Here is a 5,040-nt window from a genome sequence, read left to right as displayed (position 1 = left end):
TTGCCAAGTGGATAAGGGGACAAAAGACATCCCAGGCACAGGGAATAGTGGGTGTTAATAGAAGTATAAAATAGCACAGTATGGTCGGGGAACTATAAGAAAACTGGCATTTTTGGAGCAAGGCCATAGTATTTTAGTATACTTAAAAACACACACACGCACACACACACACACACACACAAAACACAACTCCAAACCTCTTCTTTGCTTAAACAATTTGGGACTGAGTATGTGGTGCTGAAGCTAATCAGTCCAGGTCTAATTGGAAGGCAGAGGAAAAGGGGAAAAAAGAGTTTTCCTTTTAATTTGTAAACTATGAATGGGAATGGATGTAAGAATTAAATTTAGAGAAATGGATACTACCTTACAATACATACTACATGTTCCTTTCAGTGATAAAAATTAAATGTGATATTAATTTTCCATTTTTTGAAGATTTGTTCCATAAAGACCTGAAAGTTACTTAGCAAGGACTAGGTTTCTATCTGGATTGGGGGCAAACTGTAAAAAAGTTGATGTAGCTAATCAGCTATGGCTTTGATGAAATGTATTCATACACAAACAATCGCCAGGCCCCATCCTGGAAGCCAATCATTTCAGAATATGTTTTTTCAAGATGTCAGTTTGTTTTAATAGTAGGTTGTTATCCCCAAACTACCATATTCTTGGTTTTCTTTTTGGTTTTTTTGTGTGTGTTTTTTTCGAGTTTGCAAAAAGCAATAACTTAAGCCACAGGGGAAAAACCCACAAAAATGCTTTTCACCAATTAAAAGACTCTTTCCATTTACATGTTTTGAACTAGAATAACGTAAAATTTTTTTTAAAGATTTCATTAGAGTAAAAAAAACTTCGAAAAGTTGAATCTATTAGAATCTCACGTTGTCATTCTATGCTCCTGCAGTTAAAGACCATGTCATTATTTCCATTATACTTACCTCCTAATTTTCAGAGCTTATTAGCCTGGCTGTAAAAACTTGCTCCAGTTGAAATTTGGCAAGCTGACAAGGCTTCGTGCCAGAAGTAATTTACTATCCAGTGTGGTTCGCAAAGTAAAAGAAGCTATATATAATAGAAAAGAAATGAAAAGTTCCTGGTTCCAAATATTTTAATGTGTGTAATGTGTGTCACCTCAAACTTTGCAGCTTTTGTTGTTAGCAACGTGAGATAACATGAAAGGTTTGAAAAGTACAGATGCTTTGCATTCGCATCAAACTGAGGGATCTGATGTTCTTAGGCATCAAAGACCAGACTGTGTCTATCACTTCTGCTCTGACTTTGAAGTCTACCAGGGCTTTCTGTGTGGGAGAGGCAGGCAGGGAACTTTGAACAAGGTAGGGGGATGGGATTCCAGGTATCTCTCCTCTCATCACTGAAATTAGGTATTTTTCTTTACCTAATAATAATAATGAAAAAAAGAGAGGAACGTTTCTCTTTCTGCTGTTTTTTATTTTGGTCCATGGCAGTGAAAATGCCGAGTTCTAACCACTGGATTGTCAAGGAATTGCCTTTTCTGCTGTTTTTAATCACTGAGCTGTTGGCAAACTTAATCTTCAGATGCGACAATGAATATTCTAGGGAGAAGTTCAAGTTTACTTTGAAATTAATATTTAAGTAATTTGAAGGCTGTAATAGAAATTTTAATTGATTTGCAAACATCTGGCTACTGTTCATCTGCCAGACTCCTTCAAAGATTGTCTTGGACAGAAGATGTGGCATATATATACAATGGAATATTACTCAGCTATAAAAAGGGATGAGATGGAGCTATATGTAGTGAGGTGGATAGAACTACAATCTGTCATACATAGTGAAGTAAGTCAGAAAGAGAAGGACAAATATTGTATGCTAACTCACATATACGGAATCTAAAAATGGTACTGATGAACTCAGTGACAAGAACAAGGAAGCAGATACAGAGAATGGACTGGAGAACTCAAGGTATAGGAGGGGGCGGGGGGTGAAGGGGAAACTGAGAAGAAGCGAGAGAGTAGCACAGACATATATATACTACCACCTGTAAAATAGTCAGTGGGAAGTTGTTGTATAACAAAGGGAGTCTAACTCAAGGATGGCAGATGCCTTAGAGGACTGGGGCAGGGAGGGTGGGGGGGACTCGAGGGGGGGGCGTCAAGGAAGGGAGGGAATACGGGGATATGTGTATAAAAACAGTTGATTGAACCTGGTGTACCCCCCCAAAAAAAAAAAAAAGCAACCATACTAAATTAAAAAAAAAAAAAAAAAAAGATTGTCTTGGGACCTTTCCTGAGACCCCTTTTTACTATTTCCAAACAGTCTTGTGAGCCTTGCAATGGGGCCAAGTGTTTCTCTAACATGGGATGAGCAGGCTACATCTTTCTGGGCTTAATCTTCCTTGACAAGCTGGGAAAAAAAACCACAATAATTTATATTCGAACAAATACTAATCTATTGTGGGCTAGAATGCAAAATTTGAATGAACTCTTTCCGGGAGGGAGAAGGCTTTGGTCTTTTGTGTTTCAATATTTTGTGTGTGTGTGTGTGTGTGTGTGTGTGTGTGTGTGTTTCAATATTTTGACCCTGCTACACACATAAAAATAATAGTTGAAGCTGTTTTTTTAATATAAGTTTATTTATTATTTTTTTTGGCTGTGTTGGGTCTTCATTGCTGCCTGTGGTCTTTCTCTAGCTGTGGTGAGCGGGGGCTACTCTTTGTCACGGTGTGCTTGCTTTTCATTGTGGTGGCTTCTCTTGTTGTGGAGCTCAGGCTCTAGGCACGCAAGCTTCAGTAGTTGTGGCACATGGGCTCAAAAGTTGTGGCTCGTGGGCTCTAGAGCACAGGCTCAGAAGTTGTGGCGCACGGGCTTAGTTGGCCCAAGGCATATGGGATCTTCCCAGGCCAAGGCTTCAACCTGTATCCCTGCATTGGCAGGCAGATTCTTAACCACTGCGCCACCAAGGAAGCCTTTAAAACAATAGTTGAAGTTCTTGAAAAGAACAATATCCTCAAAGAGAGGGCCTGGTCATTAATTGTTTCTTCTAAAGTATAACTTTCATAAAGTTTATGACTCAAGTGTATACTTAAGTGGGTGGATTTTTATATATGTATATATCCATATAATGACCACCTAGATCAAATATAGAAATTTCCAGCACCCAGAAGGCTCCCTTGTGCCCGCTCCAAGTCAGTACCTGCTTACTAATCTGACATCTATGGTGAATTTTAAAGGTCAAATAAAGGACTAAAAGATATGTCAAGCTTTCTGAGGTACACCTTAGAACTCCAGACTTTAGAGCACTTTTTTCTCAGGCCCTTGGGTTCCTTAATTAGAAAATGTGCTCAGCTAAGGATTCTGAGGCCCGGTGGGCATTGTGCAAACACAGTTTCTTCTGCTGTTTGGGGCTTTCTCTATTAGATCCTTTTCACCTCTTCAAGAGCTCCTTCTTAGGTTGATTTTTAAAATGTTTGTGATAGGAGTAGAAGAATTAATGTATAAAAAACAGTGCACACAGGAGCTGGGCACATAGTAAGTCCTAGATAAGTGATAGCTCTTATTTTGAGATGCAGAAGACACAAAAGAAGGTTTTTCCATAATTGTTATTATAATTCCTAGAGCAAGATAAACATAGAAGCTGACTTTGAAAACAAGGGAGGAAAGTATTTATATTTGGGTTGATTTGACATGGTTATCCATCAAATTTGCCTTGAAAGGAAAGATTATGATTGCTCAGAGCTTGCTGACTCCTTTGGACCTATAGAACATTTAGCACATTTTCTTAATCTGTCATGATTTTACTAAATGAGTGCTTATTATATTTTAGGCATGGTTCTAAGCTCCCAGGTATGGAAGTAGACAAAACTAACCAAAATCCCCTGCCCATATGGACCTTACTCTCTAGTGGCATTCCTGATCTTACTGTTAAAAAGGCCCTAGAGACTTTCCTATTACAAACAAATTCCATCTTTGTTTCATATCCATGATTTCCTACCACTTTCCTCATGTCTTACAGCTAAGGGAATCAAGAATCAAGCCAACCTTTGCCTAAATTCTGAGACCAGTGGGGTAAAATGTGAAACGAAAAAAAAAAAAAAAGAAAAAAAAAAAAAAAGGAAAGGCACAAGTGTCAAGAGTGCAACAGGGTTACTTGCTAAGCCTATCATCCCCTTTAATAAGTCACACGGAGGATCAAGGTGCTAATGCCAATGTTGAAATAAACAGGTCTAGCAAGAACTCCTGCTTTGTTTTTTTTAAAATCATCCTTAAGAACTGAGCCATGCAGTTAATATTTTAGGTTTAGTAATGACACCAACAATGTCACTTTCAAGCTCCCTTGACTGATGGTTCTCTTAGAAATGCTAAGTTGCTTGGGCAAAGGTTTAAAGAGGCTCTGTATCTTATTGATTCTTATTCGGGTACCTCCCAAACTGTTCAATACTAAGAATCCCTCTTCTAAAAAAAAATATAGTTTCTGATACCCACCCAGGGCCATGTTTGGAGAGATCACGTCTACAAAGCCAGTATATAGTTTTTTTCTTTAAATAATAAAAATGTTTATTTTAAAACATTTAAAAATTAATCAGCCGTCTACTTGGCACATAAAAAGCAGTATCACACGGGTTTACTAAATCTATTCGAAAGCAAAGATACAGTGTTTAGGACAGCTGATCCACATTAGCGCCCCCTACAATTTTCAGTACGCCTCTTTGAAACGTTTACTATAATTTTACGATATCCTCTATCCTTGCCCCTTGGTTTGTTTGTATTTTGGTTCATGGTGTTGGGAAGCATAATAAAAGGAGACGATATCGTGCAGAAAACGCATTTCGCGCCTCTTTCAGGTAACCCCTCCAGACCCCAAGGTGCTTTTCGCGATCCCAGCCCAGATCTAGCCTCGCGCGCATTTAGCCCCGCCCCTCAACTCCAGTCCTCTTAAGCTCTCCCGCGAGGTGGGGGTGCTCTCTACAACCCCACAGTCAGCCACCAGGGGGCGTCAGCGGCCGCAAGAGGCAAGGGGCCCTGTCCATCGGCGGAGGCGGCGGAAGCGGAAAAGGCGGGTCCTAAG

Source organism: Hippopotamus amphibius, chromosome 17 (assembly GCF_030028045.1).
Source record: "Hippopotamus amphibius kiboko isolate mHipAmp2 chromosome 17, mHipAmp2.hap2, whole genome shotgun sequence".
Classification (NCBI taxonomy): domain Eukaryota; kingdom Metazoa; phylum Chordata; class Mammalia; order Artiodactyla; family Hippopotamidae; genus Hippopotamus; species Hippopotamus amphibius.
The sequence above is the reverse complement of the archived record's forward strand: the minus strand, read 5'-3'. Positions refer to the sequence as shown.